Genomic DNA, 26,593 nt, shown 5'->3' with positions numbered 1-26,593 from the left:
TTTCCTCATAGGGAAGTCGTCCCATCCCCTTTATCATTCTCATCGCCCTTCTCTGCACCTTTTCTAATTCCACTATATATTTTTTGAGATAGTTATATTATTCCACACGGGTGGGAGAGTTTCTTTAGTAAACCACGACTGCAGCACTACATACTTAAAGTGCATCTCTCTCCTTTTTCTATATATATATAGAATGTGTGTGTGTGTGTGTATATATATATATATATATATATATATATATATATATATATATATATATATACAGTGGGGGAAATAAGTATTTGATCCCTTGCTGATTTTGTAAGTTTGCCCACTGACAAAGACATGAGCAGCCCATAATTGAAGGGTAGGTTATTGGTAACAGTGAGAGATAGCACATCACAAATTAAATCCGGAAAATCACATTGTGGAAAGTATATGAATTTATTTGCATTCTGCAGAGGGAAATAAGTATTTGATCCCCCACCAACCAGTAAGAGATCTGGCCCCTACAGACCAGGTAGATGCTCCAAATCAACTCGTTACCTGCATGACAGACAGCTGTCGGCAATGGTCACCTGTATGAAAGACACCTGTCCACAGACTCAGTGAATCAGTCAGACTCTAACCTCTACAAAATGGCCAAGAGCAAGGAGCTGTCTAAGGATGTCAGGGACAAGATCATACACCTGCACAAGGCTGGAATGGGCTACAAAACCATCAGTAAGACGCTGGGCGAGAAGGAGACAACTGTTGGTGCCATAGTAAGAAAATGGAAGAAGTAAATCGACAAAGATCTGGGGCTCCACGCAAAATCTCACCTCGTGGGGTATCCTTGATCATGAGGAAGGTTAGAAATCAGCCTACAACTACAAGGGGGGAACTTGTCAATGATCTCAAGGCAGCTGGGACCACTGTCACCACGAAAACCATTGGTAACACATTACGACATAACGGATTGCAATCCTGCAGTGCCCGCAAGGTCCCCCTGCTCCGGAAGGCACATGTGACGGCCCGTCTGAAGTTTGCCAGTGAACACCTGGATGATGCCGAGAGTGATTGGGAGAAGGTGCTGTGGTCAGATGAGACAAAAATTGAGCTCTTTGGCATGAACTCAACTCGCCGTGTTTGGAGGAAGAGAAATGCTGCCTATGACCCAAAGAACACCGTCCCCACTGTCAAGCATGGAGGTGGAAATGTTATGTTTTGGGGGTGTTTCTCTGCTAAGGGCACAGGACTACTTCACCGCATCAATGGGAGAATGGATGGGGCCATGTACCGTACAATTCTGAGTGACAACCTCCTTCCCTCCGCCAGGGCCTTAAAAATGGGTCGTGGCTGGGTCTTCCAGCACGACAATGACCCAAAACATACAGCCAAGGCAACAAAGGAGTGGCTCAGGAAGAAGCACATTAGGGTCATGGAGTGGCCTAGCCAGTCACCAGACCTTAATCCCATTGAAAACTTATGGAGGGAGCTGAAGCTGCGAGTTGCCAAGCGACAGCCCAGAACTCTTAATGATTTAGAGATGATCTGCAAAGAGGAGTGGACCAAAATTCCTCCTGACATGTGTGCAAACCTCATCATCAACTACAGAAGACGTCTGACCGCTGTGCTTGCCAACAAGGGTTTTGCCACCAAGTATTAGGTCTTGTTTGCCAGAGGGATTAAATACTTATTTCCCTCTGCAGAATGCAAATAAATTCATATACTTTCCACAATGTGATTTTCCGGATTTAATTTGTGATGTGCTATCTCTCACTGTTACCAATAACCTACCCTTCAATTATGGGCTGCTCATGTCTTTGTCAGTGGGCAAACTTACAAAATCAGCAAGGGATCAAATACTTATTTCCCCCACTGTATATATATATATCAAACATATAAATGGCAAGTGACTGACTCACCTGCAAATGCGCAGTAGAGACTTCCCTCTCTGTCCCGCCCTCGCGTCAAGACGTGATGACATCAGAGGGCGGAACAGACAGGGAGATGGAGTCGGCCTATCAGACGCTGCTGCTGCCGCCTGGAAACAAACATCGTGCGCACCAACCTCCACCCTCCCCCGCCCCCCTCCGTATCGGGCCCCCTGCACTGACCTGACAGCGCCTCTCACCTCCGTGTGGAAGCGCTGCAGGCAGCAGAGCGATCTGCTGCTGCCTGCAGCGCTTTCACACGGAGGTGAGAGGCGCTGTCAGGTCAGTGAAGGGGGCCCGGTATGGAGGGGGGAGGGAGCGGCGGCGAGGAGGGTAGCTGGAAACCTCGCCCGTTTTAATGGGCTTAATGGCTAGTATATATATATATATATATATATATATATATATATATATATATATATATATATATATATATATATATATATATATATATATATATATATATATATATTGTAAGGAGGTTGGAGGGTCTAAGCAGCTCAGGAGGAGGTATGGGGCCAGACTACATTCTCCACAAGGCCCTGAGAGAAGGGATCGGGGTGGTAGGTCCCAAAACCCGGTATGGCCCCCACGTGGAAGGAGGGGGAAAAGGACTGGAGAGAGCAGCTGCTATGGCAGGCGAGGGCCAGAAGGGGGAGCAGGGATGACAAAGCTCAATACCCTTGGGTTAGAAATCAGTACAAGATTCCTTCCACCTGGGAGGGGGAGGAGGTCTCCAACCAACAGCCTAGCAGAGAAGCAGAGTTAATGGAGTGTTTGGAGGAAGGAGAGGCTGGAGAGACCAACACACCAGGTTTGGAGGAGCCAGTTGACATGGACTGTAATTGTACTTTGGGGCAGAGTTGCAGGGACTGAAGGCGGTGGGTGGTCACAGGAGTAAATTAGCTGTGGTGTGGGCGGTGTACTGCCATTCTGCAGCCATTCTGGCAGGACTTTGTTTGTGGACTGCTAAAGGGAGCCTACCACCCCTGAAGGTTTGCTACCAGGATTACAGTTATTACAGTGGCACCCCAGATGGGACTCGATTGACGCTACCACAGAGAAGCCGGAGTGAAGCTGACAAGGCCACCCTTAGCAAAGCGAAGACCAGCGGTTACCCCAGGTAAGAGGTACCTGAAGGGGGATCAATGCTGGATTGAAGTGTGAAGCTAAGGGGGGAACACAGGTCATGCAAAGGAATCCAGGCAGGGTAGTGTAAAAGGGGAGTGGTGGGAGAAGAGCAGTACAAATTAGTAATTAGGAAAAAAAAAAAAGTGGTATCGCACTTGGTGTTTTTGGTTTTCTTTTCAGGGTATTCCAGACTGGCAGGATGGAGCTGAAAGAAATGCTTCACTGGATGGCTGCGCAGTTTCAGAAGCAGCAGGAGGGGGCTCAACAGGTCTTGCAGCAAGTGGTGGAAGCCGCCAAGGAACAGCATGTACCTCTGCTCCAGGCAGTGCAAGGTCAGATGCAAGCCATAGGGAGCCTGTTGGATAAAGTTGCAGCCCCGGGTACAGTGGCCGGTTTACCCATGGGGGTAGGAACCCCTCCGTTTGGACCCTTTTCTTTGGGACGAATGGGGGAGGGTGATGTGGATGACTTTATTGCTACATTTGAGAGGATCGCCAGGGCAGTGCAATGGCCGAAAGAACAGTGGGCTGTTCGACTGGCAGGAAGCCTAGCTGGGGAAGCTCTGGCTGCATACCAGGCCATGCCTGCGGACAGCTCCATGGATTATGAGCAGGTAGTGGTGGCCATTAAAAATAGATTAGGTCTTACTAGAGACCATTATAGAAGACTTTTTAGAGAGACTACTACGGGGAGGGAAGGGCGGCCCCGGGCTTTTGCCCAGAGACTGAAAGACTTAGCCTATAAATGTCTGGAGCCGCAACAGAAGACTGCAGAACAGGTGGTGGAGGAGATTATAGTAGAACAGTTTTTGTTTGCCATACCCACCCCAGTGCGCGAGTGGCTCATTAAGCAAGGGGTGCGCTCATTGGAAGGGGTGATTCATGGAGCTGAACTGTATTTTGAAGCAGGAAGACATCCTACTAACCCCTTCCTCCCTAGCCAAGAGGGTAGGGGTCAAGGGGGAAGTACTCATGCCAATACGGGGACTGGTGGGAAGAGGGAGGAGGGTCGTAGGGACCCGGGTCCCAGTCCAGGGGGAAGAAGGTGTTTTAGATGTGGGAAGCCCGGCCACATGCTGAAGGAGTGTAGGGAAAGACTAGGGTTTGCGGGACATATGGGAACAGACCCCGAGGATTTCTTCTTCCTGGAGGTTCAGGTGGGAGGGGTGACAGTTAAGGCCCTGTTAGACTCGGGGGCCAATCAGTCGATGATGTCCCGAGTCTTGTGGAATAAGATCCAGAGCACCGCCATGGGGGAAGAGGGCGGACGGTATGTAGGAATGATTCAGATTAGGTGCATACATGGGTCTTCAACCGCCTACCCTGTGTTCAGGATCCAACTAGGGAGCCCTCTGGGGAGAGGGTGGCTTAATGTGGCGATCCTGCCAAAACTGCCTTTTGACCTCATTTTGGGGAGGGAGTGGGAGCTGTTTGTACGGGGGTTGAAAGGGGTCACAGGGTGGGTGACTACTCGGGCTCAGAAGGCTCGGGGTGGGTTGCAGGATATGGGGGAGGATTCGGTAGGGCAGCTCTTCCCTTTCCATGAGGAGATAATGGGAGAACCGGGTAAAGGGAGGAAGGCTAGAGAAACCCGGCAGGCGGAGAGGCATAGCCGGGCTAGGGCCCTAAGGAGGTTGGGGGAAGGAGAGGCTATGCCATGGAGGCCACAAGAGGTGGTGGAGAGATTTCCCGCTTTTGGCCAGGAGCAGAGAGATGACCCGGTTTTAAAAAGGGCCTGGGAACAAGTGGAAGGGGGGCCTTCAGGCGAGTTTCTCCAGTTTCGGGTGGTGGAGGGATTGTTGTATCGGGAAATACAGGATCCGGTGGGGGGACCGGTGCGAGGCCAGCTGGTAATTCCCAGGGTCTTTAGGAGCCTTATTCTAAGAGGGGCCCATGATCATCCTTTGGCAGGGCATAAGGGCTCCCAGAGTACGTTGAAACAGGTGCTGGAGCGTTTTTATTGGCCTGGCCTACATAGGGAAGTTCAGAATTATTGCCAAAGTTGCCCCTCCTGTCAGCGGTTGGTGGACCGATACCCTCCCAGGGCACCTATGGTACCATTGCCTATTATTGGGGAACCTATGAGAAGTATGGCGATGGACATTGTGGGACCCCTCATCAGAACACCTAGGGGTTTTGCATACATTTTAGTAGTCATGGATAGGGCCACTAGGTTTTCCTGGGCCTTCCCAATGAGAAATATACGAGCTACGGGTATAGCAACCGAATTGGTCAAGCTTTTCTGTGAAGTGGGATTCCACGAGAAATGCTTACGGATCAGGGGTCCAATTTCAAATCTAGACAGTTACGAGAACTGTGGGAAGCTTTTAACATACGCCACATTACCACAGCTGCCTACCATCCCCAGACAAACGGGATGGTAGAGCGATTTAATAAAACCCTTAAGCAGATGTTGAGGAAAGGCTTGAAAGGGAAATATGAGGATTGGGACCAGTTGTTACCCTATGCTTTATATGCATGTAGGGAGAATATTCAAGCATCCCTAGGGGTATCCCCCTTTGAATTGGTCTTTGGCTGACTGCCGCGGGGCATTCTGGACATAATTCAGGAGGCATGGGTAGAGAGAGAGGAAGAGCCCAGGGAGGTTAGTACATACCTGAGGGAGTTAAGAGCAAGGATTCAGAGGGTCACGGCGTTTGCGCAGGACACCCTGGGGCAGAGCCAAGAGAGCCAGAAAGGGTACTATGACCGGGGCACAAAAGTAAGGAAATTTCAGGTGGGAGATAAAGTGCTCGTCATGGTGGCCTCAGACCCCCATAAGTTTACTTCTCAGTGGAAGGGACCCTGCGTGGTAACAGCCAGAGTAGGCCCATGGACATATCAGGTAAGGCATGTGAAAGGTAGGATTCAGACCTACCATGTAAATATATTGAGACCGTGGATAAAGAGAGAAGGGTTTGTGGCGGTCCCTGAAGAGGAGGGTCCTCAACTAAGTGATGTACAGGAGGGGGGGAAACCTGTTATTGGTGAGTCACTATCCCATGGGCAGAGGCAACGGGTAAGGGAAATGATAGAGGAGTTTCAGGATGTTATCAATCCCCTACCTGGGGAAACCCATTTGGTGGCCCATGATATCATCACCGAGCCGGGTAGGATTGTAAAGCAGAGGCCCCATAGAACACCCGAATTTAAGAGGAAGAAAATTATAAGGCAGGTACAGGAAATGATGGACTTAGGTATCATAGAGGAATCAGTTAGTCCCTGGTCCAGTCCAGTGGTGTTGGTACCAAAGAGTGATGGGTCTCAGAGGTTTTGTATAGATTTCCGAAGGGTGAATGCCATATCCCGGTTTGATGCTTATCCCATGCCCCCAATAGATGACTTACTGGATAAACTGGGGCGTGCTCAGTATTTAACTACCTTAGATCTTACGAAAGGGTATTGGCAAGTGCCGCTGACAGAGGAGGCTAAGCCCAAAACAGCCTTTGGCACCCCTATAGGGTTATTCCAATTTAGACGAATGCCATTTGCGTTAAATGGGGCGGCAGCGTGCTGCCAACGATTGGCTGATCAGTTGCTGAGGTGGCATTCGGACTACGCTGCCGCGTATATGGATGATATTGTCATTTTTAGCTCAGATTGGGAGTCCTATTTGCCTAAAGTCAAAGCGGTGCTAGAATCCCTCAGGTGGGCGGGCCTAATAGTGAACCCAAAGAAGTGCGTGTTTGCTAGTGAAGAGGTCAAATACTTGGGATACATTGTGGGAGGGGAGTTATCAAACCCCTAAGGGATAAAGTGCAGGGAGTGCGTGATTTTCTGCTGCCCCACACCAAAAAACAATTGAGGGATTTTTTGGGGCTGATAGGATATTATCGCAGATTCATTCCTAGATTTGCGGAGAGGTCAAGCACCCTTACTGACATGCTGAGGAAAAGGTGCCCTAATGTCCTAAAGTGGACAGAGGCAGGTCGTTGGGAGTTCCAAATGTTGAAAGACCTCCTGTGTCAGGAACCAGTCTTAAAAGGAATAGATTTTGAGAAGCCCTTCCTGTTACAAACAGACGCCTCAGAGACGGGCTTGGGGGCGGTGTTATCCCAAGAGTTTGAAGGGGAGGAGCACCCTGTCCTTTTTCTGAGTAGGAAACTGCACCCGGCAGAGCAGCATTACGCTGTTATAGAGAAGGAGTGTTTGGCTATAAAGTGGGCTATAGAAACTCTGAAATACTATCTGCAGGGCAATTCTTTTGTTTTGATTACTGACCACGCACCTCTGAAATGGCTCCAACAAATGCAGGGGCAGAATGCCAGGCTCACCCGCTGGTATTTAGCGTTACAAGCTTTTTCCTTTGAAATACAGCATAGGGCGGGGAAGCTTCACGGGAACGCTGACGCCCTGTCCCGAATTGCGAACTCCCCAGCAAGTAGCCTGGAGGAAGCAGGGAGTCGCAATTATTTGAAGGGGGGGTGTGTAAGGAGGTTGGAGGGTCTAAGCAGCTCAGGAGGAGGTATGGGGCCAGACTACATTCCCCACAAGGCCCTGAGAGAAGGGATCGGGGTGGTAGGTCCCCAAACCCGGTATGGCCCCCACGTGGAAGGGAGGGGGAAAAGGTCTGGAGAGAGCAGCTGCTATGGCAGGCGAGGGCCAGAAGGGGGAGCAGGGATGACAAAGCTCAATACCCTTGGGTTAGAAATCAGTACAAGATTCCTTCCACCTGGGAGGGGGAGGAGGTCTCCAACCAACAGCCTAGCAGAGAAGCAGAGTTAATGGTGTGTTTGGAGGAAGGAGAGGCTGGAGAGACCAACACACCAGGTTTGGAGGAGCCAGTTGACATGGACTGTAATTGTACTTTGGGGCAGAGTTGCAGCGACTGAAGGCGGTGGGTGGTCACAGGAGTCAATTAGCTGTGGTGTGGGCAGTATACTGCCATTCTGCAACCACCCAAGCAGAAAGACTTTTAAAACTGAAACCCAGGCTGTTGAACTGGGGGAGAACTTGGATTTAAAGGGAAGTTTTTTTCTTGTTGCTTTATTTTGGAAACTGAATGGGACTTTAACCCCTTGAACTGAGATTTTGTGGAGGAGGGGAAATAAACTGTTTGGAACTAAAAGCTGTGTTGTCTGGAAGGACTTTGTTTGTGGACTGCTAAAGGGAGCCTACCACCCCTAAAGGTTTGCTACCGGGATTACAGTTATTACAATATATATATATATATTCGAATTTCGTCGTTTTCAGTTTTCGTCAAATTTGTTAGCGAAAAATTTGTCTTGGTTTTCGTTGGTTGCTTCGGATTTCGTTGGCGTGCCCACGCTGCTAATTTTGCATTCTCCTGCGGCATTCTTCTGGGGCGTTGTTTCTCGTTGTTTGATCACTGCCTTCTCTCAGACAAAAGATTGCAAATAAGAATTTAAATGACTGTGGCTTGATGATAGAAATTTTGTCATTTTGCCCACACTGCTGCTTTTGGTTCAGTGCCTCTTCATAAATGACTGTGGCTTGATGATAGAAATTTCGTCATCATGGGACCAAAAAAGGTTTCTAGAGCCAGCAGCCCTTCAATGAAGGACAGGAGCACGATCGAGTTGAAGAAGGAAATCATTGAAAAATACGAGAGAGGCATTAAGATTGCTGAAATCAGCTGCATATACGGGAAGTCACCATCCACAATAAGTTCAATTGTGGCGAAAAAGGAAGCAATAAAGGAGGCAAAAGGCATGAATGTGCTAACGAAACAGAGATCGCAAACAATTGAAGATGTGGAACAGTTATTATTAATTTGAATCAATCAAAAACAGATGACGATTCTGTTTCTGAGGCCATCATATGTGAAAAGGCCAGACTGTTGTATGCCAATCTCATTAAGAACATGCCTGGGACAAGTGCTAGTTTACTAAGAGGCATATTTTCAAAGCACTTTGGGAGGCTAAGTTCCATAGGTTTCTATGGAACTTTGGGAGGCTAAGTGCTTTGAAAATAAGCCTCTAAGTGATTTTAAGGCCAGCAGAGGCTGGTTTGAAAAATTCAAGAGGCGCACTGGCATACACAGTGTTACTAGGCACTGCGAAGGTGCGAGTTCGGACAAGTCTGGTGCCAACAAATTTGTGTCCGAATTCAAAGATTACGCAGAGGCTGGAGGATTCATCCCCCAACAAGTTTTCAACTGTGATGAAACTGGCCTGTTTTGGAAGAAAATGCCAAAGAGAATGTTCATTACACAGGAGGAAAAGGCACTGCCAGGACATAAGCCTATGAAAGATAGGCTAAATCTTTTGTTGTGTGGTAATGCTAGTGGTGATTGTAAAGTGAAGCCCTTACTGGTGTACCATTCAGAAACTCCTAGAGTATTTAGCAGAACAATGTGATCAAAAGTAAATTGTGTGTGATGTGTAGGGCAAACAAGAAAGCATGGGTCACGAGGCCAATTTTCATTGAGTGGATGAATAAAGTGTTTGGCCCGAGTGTGAAAAAATACCTTCAGGATAATCATTTGCCCCTTAAGTGCCTCCTGTTAATGGACAATGCTCCTGTACATCCTCCAGGTTTGGAAGATGCATTGTTGGAGCAGTTCAGTTTTATCACTGTGAAGTTCTTGCCCCCTAATACCACACCACTCATACAACCCATGGACCAGAATGTCATTTCCAATTTCAAGAAACTGTACACAAAAGCATTGTTTCAAAGGGGCTTTGAGGTGACATCAGATACAGAATTGTCCTTAAGAGAGTTCTGGAAAAACCATTTCAACATTCTCAACTGCATTAGCCTCATAGATAAGGCTTGGCAGGGAGTGACATCAAGGACGATGAACTGTGGCTGGAAGAAATTATGACACTATATGCTACATAGAAACCGTTGTACTCCAGCAATTCCTCTCTCTTTTTTTCATGTATTTTTTCAATGCTGTGACCAACAATGTAAACACACTATATTAGTGATGATAGAAGTGCTCAGTTAATAACGTATCGCTCTGGCTAGTCAACAGGACTGATGATATGTTTCACAAGCATCACTGCACTTCAGCCCTCCCTGCCTCCTCCATGAGACTAGATGATAGAATAACTATTGGTTTCAAGCAGTGGGTACTTAGCTGCGGGCTGGTGCGTATATAGTTGTTCCGTTTTTCTGTCTATAGCCAGAAGCTGTGGTGCGTGTAAATACGTGAAGTTAAAAACAAACTAGTTTTCATCTATGATTGGTCCATCTTCAATCATTACTCCAACTCTCATCAATTCTCAACACCCATGGTGTTTCGCCGATACTGGCGTCCTCAGGAGAATCGAGATTCAACTGGACTTTCCTTCTGATGTAATGTTGTTCATCTGTAAATACCATAAATGTCCATTGTAATCCATAAGCCACTTGGCACCTCTCAAATCTTACACTGCATTATCTTTATTAAGTTTACTAGTTCAATAAATCATCATTCTTCAGTAACAATTAACTTTTAATAAATCCTAATGATGGCATACCTCCAGATGGAACATCCTCCGCTTCCGAAGTCCAACCGGTATGACCGCGCCAACATTACTACGCTGTTTTAAACTTCAACTAACGTAATGATGTAGGCACTCAGCTGTTCGGTATACGTCAACCGAATTCAATTGAGACATCATCATGCTGTTGAAAGCGAGCCTGACAGCTGCTAGTCATGTAACCATTCGATTCCACGATTTAAACCCCGCGGGGCCACCGTATCCCACTGGAATATGGTCCTCTGTTCATAATGTTTCAATCTTCTGGCTACATTCCTACCATATGTAGTTGTCATCTGCTTGAGCACAACGAATTTGAGATCCGATAGATTGTCGGATATGTTCATCCAATGATCCATGAGGAGCTCAATGCGGCTTACATGGGGCAATGGAGGGTTAAGTGACTTGCCCAGAGTCACAAGGAGCTGCCTGTGCCTGAAGTGGGAATCAAACTCAGTTCCTCAGTTCCCCAGGACCAAAGTCCACCATCCTAACCACTAGGCCACTCCTCCACACATGTTCAGCAATGCGTTGCTTGATTTTCCTTATGGTGTACCCAATATACCATTTAGCGCACAGGCATATGATTCCATATACTACTTGGGCTACTCACAATTAGTGGTAGACAGCAGATGGAAAGGTTTACCAGTCAGAGGGTGAATGACATAAGTAGTCTGCCATGCGTATTTGCAATACACGCAGTGCTGACACGGCATATGCCCCCCTACAACTACATCTTTGTTGGTATTAGGTTTGGATTTCAATATTTCCCCTAAAGTTCTAGATCTGGTGGTGGCAAAAAGCAGGAGGTCTGTGAATTGAACTAGAGACAGCATCGGCCAATGCTTCCGTATAATCTGTTGCACGTCAGCTTTCGACTGGAATAAGGTAAAACACAGGTAAAACGCTCCGATTTTTTGGACAGCGAGTGTTCTTTAGGAGTGAATAACCATTGCTGATGGGTATTTAGCGCTCTCTTTTGAGCCGCCTTGATGATCTTAGGGGGATATCCCCTCATCCTAAACCGCTCATACATGTGTCTTGCTTCGACTTTGAAATTTTCAGTGGTGCCACACAATTTCCTCGCCCGCAGGAATTGACCTATGGGGATACCACTTTTTGTGGATCTCGGATGGAAACTATTGAAATGTAAAATTGTATTCATGTCCGTGGGTTTTCTAAATAAATTGGTATCGAATCTACCATCTATAAGAGATATATTAATGTCCAAAAATTCAATACTGTTGCCTCCCACACGAGCTTCAAACTTTATATTGGGGTCACAATTGTTGATATATGTGAAGAATTCCCTTAATGTAATACTATCACCAGCCCATACTAGGAAGATATCATCGATGAATCTCTTCCACATCCTAATAAGTGGAGAGAACCTACATTGCTGTATGTATAGTTTTTCAAAATTAGCCATGTATAAGCAAGCGACCATAGGCACAACTGTCGCGCCCATGGCTATTCCATGCGGCTGGACTGATTCCTTCAAATTGGAAAGCATTTCTCTTAAGTACAATGTCAGCCATGTGATTCAGCAAATTTATTTTTGCACTAGATAAATCCAAACGTTGTAGATGATCCGACAGCAAGTTTAATGCTTCCATATGGGGAATTTTCATATACAGGGCTACGACATCCATAGAAACCAGCATAATGGTCTCATCTTTCAGATCTATTTCCTGCAACATGCAAATTAAGTGTGCTGAATCGCACACATGCGAAGGAATCATATCCACCAACGGCCGTAGATAGTGGCTCATTAAGAGAGCCTTTACTCGAGACGATGGGACGTCCCGGAGGGTTTTGTAATGTCTTGTGGATCTTAGGCACGAAGTATATTTGAGGTATAGATGGGTACTTATTATACAAATATCTAAACTCCTTAATGGTGATCGTTCCTTTGTTGCTGGCTGCTAACAACAGCTGATATATCTTTTCCTGGTGGATGCTAGTCGGGTCATGGTCAAGTTTACTATAGAATCGAGTGTCATTAAGTTGTCTGTGGGCTTCAGATCTATATTGAGCAACATCTTGAACCACTACTCCGCTTTACAAATCACTAGCGAATCGTCTTGGCTCAGTTCTTGAAGAGCCTCACGCTGTTCTTAGATTGAGTAAACTGTTTTCTGTTCTCCATTATTGACAAATCATGTAGCACCAGCCGAGTAAACGATTCAATGAGGGCATCCGGCGGTCCCGCAGGTAACCATGTGGATGGTAATCTATGCTGAGTCATAAAAGAGTCATGCTGTTTGATTTCAGCCAGATCACCCGCCACATCAGACGGCGCTTGCTTGTCAAAATACGCTCTCAGCTTCAGTTTTCTAAAGAACTTTTTGAGACCACATCGCATTTCAAAAGCACCATATTAGGCGGTGGGTACAAACGATAATCCCATCTCCAATACCTGCATCTGTACTGTGTTAAGATGTTTAGATGACAAGTTATATACTATTCCTTATAATTTCGTACTTGTCGTTGGGTCCTGGTGGACCTGGGTATAGTGGAGCTCTGGACTGCATGTGTTGTTTCGCCGCGAGTATCTAAAAAAAGATCCCTATTGTGTGGATCTTCTGTCAGGAGAGCGGGTGTCTGTAACTCCTGGTCCCATCTACCAGTATACGGTCCACTTCTTGTGTCATCCGCAGACAAATCACTGGAGGTATTGGTAAAACCTACCTTCCTCATTCTTCCATATCTACGTGATCTTTTACGGGTATCCATAACCTTTGGTGTAATCAAATTCGTCCCGCTTATATTTGGCTATCTTAACTCCTCGAATCTCTGATATATATTTAGCTATCGTTTGAGTATGTTGTTGCCATTGAGAATCAAAACTAGATGCATCCTTATTTTTTAGCTGTCGAATCTTCTCATCCATGTCTCTTTGTTGTTTCTGTAATTCCTTATTCAACATCAATGGTTAGGAGCATTAGGTCCAAAGAGCACCTTGAGATAACTGTGTTCCATTGGGCAACAAAGTCCTTGTCATCAAGGAACCGAGGTTCTTTATTCCATCTCAGCCCCCTAGGTACTCTTTGAGCGTGACAATATTCCGTAAGTGTCTTCATATGGTATTGTGTACGTATTACTGCCTTATTAGATCTCATTGTATCGGCGAAACACCATGGGTGTTGAGAATTGATGAGAGTTGGAGTAATGATTGAAGATGGACCAACCATAGATGAAAACGGAACAACTATATACGCACCAGCCCGCAGCTAAGTACCCACTGCTTGAAACCAATAGTTATTCTATCATCTAGTCTCACAGAGGAGGCAGGGAGGGCTGACGTGCATGTGAAACATATCATCAGTCCTGTTGACTAGCCAAAGCGATATGTTATTAACTGAGCACTTCTATCATCACTAATATAGTGTGTTTACATTGTTGGTCACAGCATTGAAAAAATACATAAAAAAATAGATAGGAATTGCTGGAGTACAAGGGTTTCTATGTAGCATATAGTGTGATATTTTGAAACCAGGACAGAGTGTTACCCCAGTATTGTTACAGTGGAAGAAATTATGGCCAGGATGTGTGCATGAGAGAGATTGTGCAGTCAGTTGTTTATTTGGGGAAGTCCATGGGTTTGTAGGTGAGTGGTGAGGATGTGGAAGAGTTGGTAGATGACCACAGTGACGAACTCACCACTGCAGAGCTGCAAAACCTTCAACTAGAAGTGCAACAGACGGCAGATGAAGAAGTTGCTTCGGATAAGGAGGAAGAGACAGGGGACAAGTGCCTTCTTCAGAGATTAAGGACATCTTCTCCATGTGGAGTAAAGTACAGGTGTTTGTGGAGAAAAATCACCCAGACAAAGCTGTTGCAGGCCGTGTCTGCAACTTGTTTAATGATAATGTCTTGCCCCATTTTAGGCAAATCTTAAAGAGGCGGCAGAAACAAACCTCTTTGGACAGCTTTCTTGTGCGACATGGGTCCACTGACTCTGAAGCTGGTCCTAGTGCCAAAATACAAAGAAGGGAAGTGACCCCCCCCCCCCCCCCAGATAGTGCCTTGATACCTACTGTACTTATGGAGGGGGATCCCCCTTCCAAACAATAATATCTGCACCTCTCTCTCCCTCTTCCAAACGCCAAGTAAAGTCTTCAGAAAGGTAAATGCCATGTTAAATGTTAATTTATTCTATACATTTGTCTTTTTTATTCATGTAAAATAAAAATTTATTGCCTCGGTTTTCGCCGATTATTTTCGGACGGATTATCGACGAAAACCGAGGTTTCACTGTATATAGAATGTGTGTGTGTGTGTATATATATATATACACACACACACACATTATATAGAATATGTGTGTGTATATATATATATATATATATACACCCATTGGACAAGAAAGGAAAAACGAGGAGGAGGTATAGCTGTAATCTACAGATCAACAGGTTCGCCAAATCTCATTGTAAATTAGACATATGCCCCAACAACCTAATAAAATTCGCCCCTCAACGATTCATAACAGACCTCACGATGCATCTCAATTACATGCTACATCGTGGACATTTCCCAAAGGACAAAAGAAATATTCTACTCACCCCAATACCTAAAGATTCAAAGAAAAAAAACAAACGAGCCAACCACAGTATTAATTACCATTCTAACTACATTTAAACAAGCAATCGCAACGGGCAACAGTATACTTCTCCTGCAGTTTGACATGTCCAGTAAATTCGACATGGTGAACCACAGAATACTATTAAATATCTTAGAATACTTCGGAATTGGAGGACATGTTCTTAGCTGGTTTAAAGGTTTCCTAACCGCAAGAACATACCAAGTCAAATCTAATTCAAATACATCAGTTCCTTGGAAACCTGAGTGTGGAGTTCCCCAAGGATCCCCACTATCACCGACTCTCTTTAACTTAATGATGACACCGCTGGCCAAATTGTTATCCAACCAAGGCCTTAATCCATACATATACGCAGATGACGTCACGATCTACATCCCGTTCAAACATGATCTAAATGAAATCACTAATAGCATTAACCACAGCTTCCAAATCATGAACTCATGGGTGGATGCATTTCAATTGAAACTTAATGCTGAAAAAACACAATGTCTCATCCTCTGATCACAACATAATATGAATAAATTCACTACTATATCTACACCTAACTTCTCCCTTCCTGTCTCAGAAAGCCTCAAAATTTTTGGAGTCACCATTGACCAAAATCTTATACTGGAAAGCCATGCGAAGAACACAGCAAAGAAAATGTTCCATTCTATATGGAAACTCAAAAGAGTAAAACCTTTCTTCCCAAGGGATATATTTCGCAGACTGGTACAATCAATGGTGTTAAGTCACCTAGATTACTGCAATGCACTCTATGCTGGCTGTAAAGAACAAATCACCAAGTCTCTTGTGAATCCCAAGTCACAGTTGCAAAACTCCAGTATATCATGATCTCCCATGGTTTGGAAAAATCACGGCAAAGAGCTCATCTTAGTATTCTCAGCCACAATTGTACCATACATGTCGAGAGATCTAGCTAATTGCACCTATGCTGCGATAGATTATAATTTCTGTAGCTTGATATCTGCACAATTACCTCTGGATTTATGATGTATTTTAGTCTCCACAGCTCCCCCCATTACCTTCATGTATGCAGTTTCTGTCTCTGCAATCGTTCTGTCAAACTCGTTGTGTGATGTCATCTTCCTGGCCAAGCTCTCATTAACCCGAGCCAGGTTCTCAGTGAGGATACGGATGTCATTCTGGAGTTTGTTCTTCTCCTCCTCTTCTACCATAATCTGCCGATTCAGTTCATCTCTTTTACTGCACAAGTCTTCGATACCTGTTTACAGGCTAATAAGTTACTACCAGAAACATAGCTTAGGAATTTCCTAACCTTCTGCAATAGCATAACAAAAACAAAATAAAATACACACCCAATTTCTCAAAGGATAATATAACAAAGATATGTCAGAAGCACTAATGGCAAGAAAATTCTGCATCTCCCGATCTTTGAGGCCTACTGGGTACACACAGATGCACTCTGTGAGAGACTCTACAAATATCTCTTTACTGAAGGGGTGTTGGGATACACGGAAAGGACTCTCAGTGGCGAGGAAGGAAAAACAAGAATTCAACAAAGTACAAAATAAGCACAGAGGATCCATGGTGGAGGAAGAGTAGGGAAGTCCAATTACCTGAATTCCCTATGTCACACTGACGCTGGCAACATGGCCAGCCTCATTACTTAACTGTGATTACCAAGCTTATTATTATACCATCCACCTCAAGGTACCTGTTTAGTACAATTATATCCAATAACAGCAACACTATTGTTTATCATTTATTACATTTGCTATACTGCTTTTGTTGCAGGCAGATTAAAGCGATTTAAATAAAATCATTAAAAAACAAACAAAAAACTAATTGTAGATAGGAAAGAACGGACTGACCTTATCAAACCATGAAGGGAAAAAAACGTGATTAAACATACAAGCACAACACAGGCATACTCAATATTCCACAGTTAAACCCAATCCTGACCTCCCACTGCAGAATCAGCCCAGACCTATGCATGGAACACTTGCTGAAATAAATGAGTAGAGCACAAAAGGATATATAGGATGTTTCAAGTCGAAGGCACTTTGGCAACGAGTTCCACAGTGCTGGTGAAATTACCTTGTCATTTCACACTTCCAAAGAAAGCTGCAGATCTATGAAGTGTTGTAAAGAAAGATCATTTAATCCAGTGCTCACTACATCTCAAGAAAAATGTCAGGAAGTATTTTTTCACGGAGAGAGTAGTGGATGCTTGGAATGCCCTCCCGCGGGACCAGATGCAGCCTCTGGAGCTCATTTATCCAGCCACTAGATTAAGCTTCACTGTTGATTTTTTTTTTTTTTTGCCTTAACATACTGCAAAAAGACTACAGAAAGGAAACCCCACAACTCCTCTTGCAGACTTTGGGTTCACAGGTTACAAGAACACAGACTCTTGCATGCACAATGAAGGGCTGGCAAGCACAAGCAAGGAGGCCGTGCACTTTCTGCACAAGGGACTGCAGGCTCGGACAGCATGTGAAAAATCTAAGTGCCACAGCTGCCATTCCCACCAACACCACAAAGAAGTAAAAGCTGCAGGCCAGGAGAGAACCTAAAAAAAAAAAATCCCAAGGCTGCTGCTCCACTCCTACCATGCAGCTGCAGGCTGGGAGTGCCATTAAAAAAAAAGGAGTATGCTGCTGTGCCGGAGGTAAAATGCTGCAGGGTCAGGGGAGAAAAAGCAACAAAGTAAAACATTTTGCCAAAACTAGGTTCTTTGAAATCTTTAATTTTATCAGACTGTGAAGGTGACTACCCAGGCCTCTTGATGATCTGGAGTGTACAACATCTCTGGTTTAAAACATGTTTCCTCTAACCAGTGTGCAACACTACAGTGGTTTACCAGCAGGCTTTTTAGATGTACCAAGATAAAGTCATTGCTGTCTGATACTGTACTCTCAGAACCTCACACCAACAAGATACACCAGATACACAAGATACACTTATTTGCAAGATGGCCGACTGGGAGGACGCACTGGAAGGAGCTCTGGTCCGAGGATCGTTTCCCCAGCGCTCCTGCTGCAGTGCGATCCCCCCCGGGAGAGCCCGAGTTGCAGGTCGGCTTGGCGCGGTGGCCGCTGCTGTCCCGGGGCCAGGTCTGCCGACTCCATGGGCCGCGTTGTGATGGGTCCGTGAGTCCACTCCATCGCTCCAGGGCCCAGGTCTCTCGCACTGTCAGCCGTGCCAGGCATCAAGCTCGCTGGGTCCGAGAGCTCGCCCTCGGCCGTCGCGCTCCCCGGCAGGAACTGCCCGGGACCGTGTCGGCTGAGAGCTCCGGGTGACCCAGGTGGAGTCGGAGGGAGTTCGCCTGCGGCCTGTGGCGCGGGCCCGACCTCGTGGCACGAGCCCGGTCCGGGCGGTGCAGTGCACGGGCGGTGGGCACTCTCGCCTCCTGAATAGTTGTTCGTGGACCTGCGCACAACCGCAGCGGTCCCGGGCCCAGCAGCCCGACACCCACTCTGCCCTTCCCGCCGCGTGGCGTGGCCTGCCTGCACCGCGAGTCCTCCAGACTAGGGCAGTTGGGGTGGCCCACAGCGAGACAGTCTTCCACAGGCGCGCCCTGGTTGCTCTGTTGCTTTGAGGGCAGCCCAGCTTGGTCGCTCTGAGACCAGCCCAGCTGCTCCGGCACTGTTGCTCTGAGAGCAGCCCAGCTGCTCCAGATTTCCCTGGTCCACCCGAGCCAGCTTCTCTCTGCTTGCCTGCTCCAGTCCACCCGAGCCAGCTTCTCTCTGCTTGCTTTTTCCAGTCCGGCAGCGCGGTGTACGGCGGTTCCAGCTTGTTCTAGTCCGCTGATCCAGCCTCCCCCCTGCTTGTTCTGGTTCATCTGCTCCAGCCTGCTTGTTCCAGTCCAGCTGCCCCAGCGTGTTCCAGTCCGCCTGATCCCAGCTTGTTCCGGTCCGCCTGATCCCAGCTTGTTCCAGTCCGCCGATCCAGCTTCCCCCTTGCTTGTTCCAGTCCAAATGCTCTAGTGTGTTCCAGTCCGCCTGATCCGCCTGCTCCAAGCTCGTTCCAGTCTGCATGATCCCAGCTTGTTCCAGTCCGCCGATCCAGCTTCCCCTGCTTGCTCCAGTGTTCCAGTCCGCCTGTTCCAGCTTCTCCCTGCTTGTTCCAGTCCATCTGCTCCAGCCTACTTGCTCCGGTACACCTGCTCCAGCCTGCCTGCTCCAGTACATCTGCTCCAGCGTGTTCCAGTCCGCCTGAACCAGCTTCTCCTTGCTTGTTCCAGTACACCTGCTCCAGCCTGCCTGAACCAGCTTCTCCCTGCTTGTTCCAGTACACCAGCTCCAGCCTGCCTGCTCCAGTACATCTGCTCCAGCGTGTTCCAGTCCGCCTGAACCAGCTTCTCCATGCTTGTTCCAGTCCATCTGCTCCAGCCTGTTTGCTCCAGCTTCTCCCTGCTCGTTCCTGTCCATCTGCACCAGCTTGTTCCAGCCCACCTGCTAGCTTGTCAGCCATTGACTTACATGCCTGCCTGCTAACTTGCTAACTTGTCAGCCATTGACTTACCTGCTCTCCAGTTTCTCCCTGCTCGTTCCTGTCCAACTGCACCAGTATGCTCCAGCCTGCCTGCTAGCTTGTCACCCATTGACTTACTTGCCTGCTAACTTGTCAGCCATTGACTTACCTGCCCCCCAGCCTCACCCTGCTCGTTCCTGTCCATCCGCACCAGCTTGCTCCAGCCACTGTCTCACTTGCCTGCCTGCTAACTTGTCAGCCATTGACTTACCTGCTCTCCAGTCCATCAATCCCTCCAGTTCCAAGCCTCCAATCCAGCTTTCCGCTCTCTCTGCTTCTCACCTCAGTCACTACACTTACACCTGTTACACCGCAATCACTACTTATGGCCCCTGTCCACATTCTCTTCCTTGCCCTGTCCATTCCTAATCTTTTTCCCCTCCCCTTACCGCTGTCTACCGCTGGAACTCATGGAGGCATATTTTCAAAGCACTTTGGGAGGCTAAGTTCCATAGGTTTCTATGGAACTTTGGGAGGCTAAGTGCTTTGAAAATGAGCCTCATTGCCCACCCGTGTTCCCTCCCGTCCTGCTCGCTACGGCAATACCCTATTCACCCCATCCCTCACCACCTCACCATCTCTCTTGTCCCCCTCCTCCTTCCTAGCCCTTAACCTTCAACACCTCCTTCCTGCCATTAACCCATCACCATTCCTCCTAAGTGCACCCCGTCTTCGTCGCCCGACCTCCCCCACACTCTCTTGCTCCTCTTCCTGCTATCCGCGGGAGACATTAATCCTAATCCAGGCCCCCCTCACCTGTCCTCCTCCTATCCATGCAAACGATTCCGTGAGGTCTCCAATCTCGTTTCTATTCCCTTCCTCCCCCCTCTTCCTTCCCCTTCTCATGTGCCTTGTGGAATGCCCACTCGGTCTGCAACAAACTGCCCTTCACCCACGATCTCTTCATCTCTCGTTCCCTTCAACTGCTCGCCCTAACTGAAACCTGGCTGTCCCCTGACGACTCTGCCTCAGTCGCGGCCCTTTGTCATGGAGGTTCTCTTCTCCCACACTCCCCGCCCAGCTGGTCGCGGTGGAGGCGTCGGGCTACTACTCTCGCCCTCCTGTAGTTTCCAACCCCTCCTCCTACCGCAGTCTCACTGCTTCTCATCCTTTGAAGCTCACTCCATCTGGCTATTCTACCCATTACCACTCAGAGTGGCAGTCATTTACCGCCCCCCTAATAAATCCCTCTCTTCCTTCCTCACCGACTTCGATGCCTGGCTTTCCGTCTTTCTTGAACCCTCATCTCCGTCCCTCATTCTCGGAGACTTTAACATACACGTTGATGACCAGTCCGACCCTCACGCTTCTCAGTTCCTCACTCTAACATCCTCCTTCAACCTCCAGCTTTGCTCCACCACCCCTACTCACCGAGACGGCCATTGTCTTGACCTCGTCCTCTCCTCTTCCGGCTCTCCCTCCAATTTCCACGTTTCAGCTCTTCCTCTCTATTTTAATCCTTTTTCCGTTCATCACCTAATCACCTTCACACTTCTTCACCCTCCCCCCCTCAGCCCCGTCCAACTTTAACCACTACCTCCAGGAATCTCCAGGCTATTGACCCTCCCACCCTATCCTCTAATATTTCTAATCTCCTCCCCTCCATCATGTCCTCCGAGTCTGTCGACAAGGCTGTCTCCACTTACAATGCCACTCTCTCCTCTGCTCTGGACACCCTCGCACCATCCACTTCCCGTCCCACAAAGCGTACTAATCCCCAGCCCTGGCTGACCCCTTGCATCCGTTACCTTCGCTCCTGCGCCCGATCTGCTGAACGCCTCTGGAGGAAATCTCGCACCCATTCAGACTTCCTTCACTACAAATTCATGCTATCCTCCTTCCACTCCTCCCTATTCCTTGCCAAACAGGACTATTACACCCAATTGACCAATTCTCTCAGCTCGAACCCCCGTCGTCTCTTCTCCATCCTTAACTCCCTCCTCAAAGTGCCCTCCGCTCCCACCCCCCCTCGCTCTCTCCTCAATCACTGGCTGATTACTTCCGCGACAAGGTGCAAAAGATCAACCTTGAGTTCACTACCAAGCCATCTCTTCTTCACCCTTCAACCCTCTCCCTCAACCAACCAACCCAGGCCTTTATCTCCTCCTTTCCTGTCATCACTGAGGAGGAAACTGCTCGCCTTCTTTCCTCCTCGAAATGCACCACCTGCTCTTCTGACCCCATCCCCACCAACTTACTTAACATCATCTCTCATACTGTCACCCACTCCATCTGTCATATCCTCAACCTCTCCCTCTCCACTGCAACTGTCCCTGACACCTTCAAGCACGCCGTAGTCACACCTCTCCTCAAAAAACCATCACTTGACCCTACCTGTCCCTCCAAGTACCGCCCCATCTCCCTCCTACCCTTCCTCTCCAAAATACTTGAGCGTGCCATTCACAGCCGCTGCCTTGATTTTCTCTCCTCTTATGCCATCCTCGATCCACTTCAATCTGGCTTTTGCCCTCTTCACTCGACAGAAACAGCACTCTCTAAAGTCTGTAATGACCTGTTCCTTGCCAAATCCAGAAGCCACTACTCCATCCTCATCGATCTATCCGCCGCTTTTGACACTGTCAATCATGACTTACTTCTTGCCACACTGTCCTCATTTGGGTTCCAGGGCTCTGTCCTCTCCTGGTTCTCCTTCTATCTCTCCCACCGCACCTTCAGAGTTCACTCTCATGGATCTTCCTCCACCCCTATCCCCCTATCTGTTGGTGTTCCCCAGGGATCTGTCCTTGGACCCGTTCTCTTCTCAATCTACACCTCTTCCCTGGGCTCCCTGATCTCATCTCATGGTTTCCAGTATCATATCTATGCTGATGACACCCAGCTATATCTCTCCACACCAGACATCACCGCAGAGACCCAGGCAAAGGTATCAGCCTGCTTATCCGACATTGCTGCCTGGATGTCCAACCACCACCTGAAACTGTCCAAGACCGAGCTCATCATCTTTCCACCAAAACCCATGTCTCCTCTTCCTCCACTTTATATCTCAGTTGATAACACCCTCATCCTCCCCTTCTCATCTGCCCGCAACCTCGGAGTCATCTTTGACTCCTCCCTCTCCTTCTCTGCGCATATCCAGCAGATAGCCAAGACCTGCCGCTTCTTCCTCTTTAACATCAGCAAAATTCGCCCTTTCCTCTCTGAACACACCACCCGAACTCTCGTCCACGCTCTCATTACCTCTCGCCTTGACTACTGCAATTTACTCCTCACCGGCCTCCTACTTAGCCATCTATCCCCCCTTCAATCTGTTCAGAACTCTGCTGCACGTCTCATATTCCACCAGAACCGATATACTCATATCACCCCTCTCCTCAAGTCACTTCACTGGCTTCCAATCAGATACCGCATTCAATTCAAGCTTCTCCTTCTTACCTACAAATGCACTCAGTCTGCTGCCCCTCACTACCTTTCTACCCTCATCTCCCCTTACGTTCCCGCCCGTAACCTCCGTTCACAGGACAAATCCCTCCTCTCTGTACACTTCTCCACCACCGCCAACTCCAGGCTCCGCTCATTCTGCCTCGCCTCACCCTATGCTTGGAACAACCTTCCTGAGCCCTTACGCCAAGCCCCCTCCCTGCCCATCTTCAAGTCTTTGCTTAAAACCCACCTCTTCAATGCTGCATTCGGCACCTAACTCTTACCGTTCAGTAAATCCAGACTGCCCCAATTTGACCGCCCCTATCGGACTGACCGTTCACTTATCTCTTAGATTGAAAGCTCTTTGAGCAGGGACCGTCCCTCTATGTTAAATTGTACAGCGCTGCGTAACCCTAGTAGCGCTTTAGAAATGTTAAGTAGTAGTAAGTAGTAGACTCTTGCATGCACAATGAAGGGCTGGCAAGCACAAGCAAGGAGGCTGTGCACTTTCTGCACAAGGGACTGCAGGCTCGGACAGCATGTGAAAAATCTAAGTGCCACAGCTGCCATTCCCACCAACACCACAAAGAAATAAAAGCTGCGGGCCAGGAGAGAACCTAAAAAAAAAAAATCCCAAGGCTGCTGCTCCACTCCTACCATGCAGCTGCAGGCTGGGAGTGCCATTAAAAAAAAAAAGGAGTATGCTGCTGTGCCAGAGGTAAAATGCTGCAGGCTCAGGGGAGAAAAAGCAACAAAGTAAAACATTTTGCCAAAACTAGGTTCTTTGAAATCTTTTATTCTATCAGACTGTGAGGGTGACTACCCAGGCCTCTTGATGATCTGAAGTGTGCAACATCTCTGGTTTAAAACACGTTTCCTCTAACCAGTGTGCAACAGCACAGTGGTTTACCAGCAGGCTTTTTAGATATACCAAGAAAAAGTAATTGCTGTCTGATACTGTACTCTCAGAACCTCACACCAACAAGATACACTGTGGATTGAAATTCCATGTGCAAAGGGGAAAAGGATAGTGATAGGAGTGTACTACCGTCCGCCTGGCCAGGACGAACAGACGGATGCGGAAATGTTAAAGGAAATCAGGGACGCAAACAAACTGGGCAACACAATAATAATGGGGGATTTCAATTACCCGCATATAGACTGGGTTAATGTAACATCTGTACACGCAAGGGACATAAGATTTCTTGATGAAATCAAGGACAGCTTCATGGAACAGCTAGTTCAGGAGCCGACAAGAGAAGGAAAAATACTAGACTTAGTCCTTAGTGGTGCTCATGATCTAGTGCAGGGGGTAACGATACGAGGGCCGCTTGATAACAGTGATCATAATATGATCGGTTTTGATATTGGCATTGAAGGAAGTGAAACTAGGAAATCAAGTACGCTAGCGTTTAACTATAGAAAAGGTGATTACGACAAAATGAGAAAAATGGTGAAAAAAAGACTGAAAGGAGCAGCTCGCAGAGTAAAAAACTTGCATCAGGCGTGGATGCTGTTTAAAAACACCATCCTGGAGGTTCAGGACAAATATATTCCACGTATTAGAAAAAAGGGAAAAAAGACTAAACGTCAGCCGGCGTGGCTAAACAGTAAGATAAAGGAAATCATTAGAGCCAAAAAACAATCCTTCAGAAAGTGGAGAAGAGAACCAACTGAAAGTAACAGGATAGATCATAAGGAATGCCAAGCCAAATGCAAAGCGGAGATAAGGAGGGCAAAAAAGGACTTTGAGAAGAAATTAGCGTTGGAAGCAAAAATACATAGTAAAAATTTTTTTAGATACATTAAAAGCAGGAAACCGGCCAAAGAGTCGGTTGGGCCGCTGGATGAAAATGGTGTTAAAGGGGCGATCAAGGAGGACAAAGCCGTAGCGGAGAAATTAAATGAATTCTTTGCTTCGGTCTTCACCGAGGAGGATTTGGGGGGGACACCGGTGCCGGAAAGAATATTTGAAGCGGGGGAGTCGGAGAAACTAAACAAATTCTCTGTAACCTTGGAGGATGTAATGGGTCAGTTCAGCAAGCTGAAGAGTAGTAAATCACCGGGACCTGATGGTATTCATCCCAGAGTATTAATAGAACTAAAAAATGAACTTGCGGAGCTACTGTTAGAAATATGCAATCTGTCCCTAAAATCGAGTGTAGTACCGGAAGACTGGAGGGTAGCCAATGTTACTCCGATTTTTAAGAAGGGTTCCAGAGGAGATCCGGGAAATTATAGACCGGTGAGTCTGACGTCGGTGCCGGGCAAGATGGTGGAGGCTATTATTAAGAATAAAATTGCAGAGCATATACAAAAACATGGACTGATGAGACAAAGTCAGCATGGATTTAGTGAAGGGAAGTCTTGCCTCACCAATCTAATGCATTTTTTTGAGGGGGTAAGCAAACATGTGGACAATGGGGAGCCGGTTGATATTGTATATCTGGATTTTCAGAAGGCGTTTGACAAAGTGCCGCACGAAAGACTCCTGAAGAAATTGCAGAGTCATGGAATCAGAGGTAGGGTATTATTATGGATTAAGAACTGGTTGAAAGATAGGAAGCAGAGAGTAGGATTGCGTGGCCAGTATTCTCAGTGGAGGAGGGTAGTTAGTGGGGTCCCGCAGGGGTCTGTGCTGGGTCCGTTGCTTTTTAATGTATTTATAAATGACCTAGAGATGGGAATAACTAGTGAGGTAATTAAATTCGCCGATGACACAAAATTATTCAGGGTCGTCAAGTCGCAGGAGGAATGTGAACGATTACAGGAGGACCTTGCGAGACTGGGAGAATGGGCGTGCAAGTGGCAGATGAAGTTCAATGTTGACAAGTGCAAAGTGATGCATGTGGGTAAGAGGAACCCGAATTATAGCTACGTCTTGCAAGGTTCCGCGTTAGGAGTTACGGATCAAGAAAGGGATCTGGGTGTCGTCGTCGATGATACGCTGAAACCTTCTGCTCAGTGTGCTGCTGCGGCTAGGAAAGCGAATAGAATGTTGGGTGTTATTAGGAAGGGTATGGAGTCCAGGTGTGCGGATGTTATAATGCCGTTGTATCGCTCCATGGTGCGACCGCACCTGGAGTATTGTGTTCAGTACTGGTCTCCGTATCTCAAAAAAGATATAGTAGAATTGAAAAAGGTACAGCGAAGGGCGACGAAAATGATAGTGGGGATGGGACGACTTTCCTATGAAGAGAGGCTGAGAAGGCTAGGGCTTTTCAGCTTGGAGAAGAGATGGCTGAGGGGAGATATGATAGAAGTGTATAAAATAATGAGTGGAATGGATCGGGTGGATGTGAAGCGACTGTTCACGCTATCCAAAAATACTAGGACTAGAGGGCATGAGTTGAAGCTACAGTGTGGTAAATTTAAAACGAATCGGAGAAAATTTTTCTTCACCCAACGTGTAATTAGACTCTGGAATTCGTTGCCGGAGAACGTGGTACGGGCGGTTAGCTTGACGGAGTTTAAAAAGGGGTTAGATAGATTCCTAAAGGACAAGTCCATAGACCGCTATTAAATGGACTTGGGAAAAATTCCGCATTTTTAGGTATAACTTGTCTGGAATGTTTTTACGTTTGGGGAGCGTGCCAGGTGCCCTTGACCTGGATTGGCCACTGTCGGTGACAGGATGCTGGGCTAGATGGACCT

The sequence above is a fragment of the Microcaecilia unicolor genome, chromosome 6, assembly GCF_901765095.1.
Source record: "Microcaecilia unicolor chromosome 6, aMicUni1.1, whole genome shotgun sequence".
Taxonomy (NCBI): Eukaryota; Metazoa; Chordata; class Amphibia; order Gymnophiona; family Siphonopidae; genus Microcaecilia; species Microcaecilia unicolor.
Note: the sequence above shows the minus strand (reverse complement) of the source record.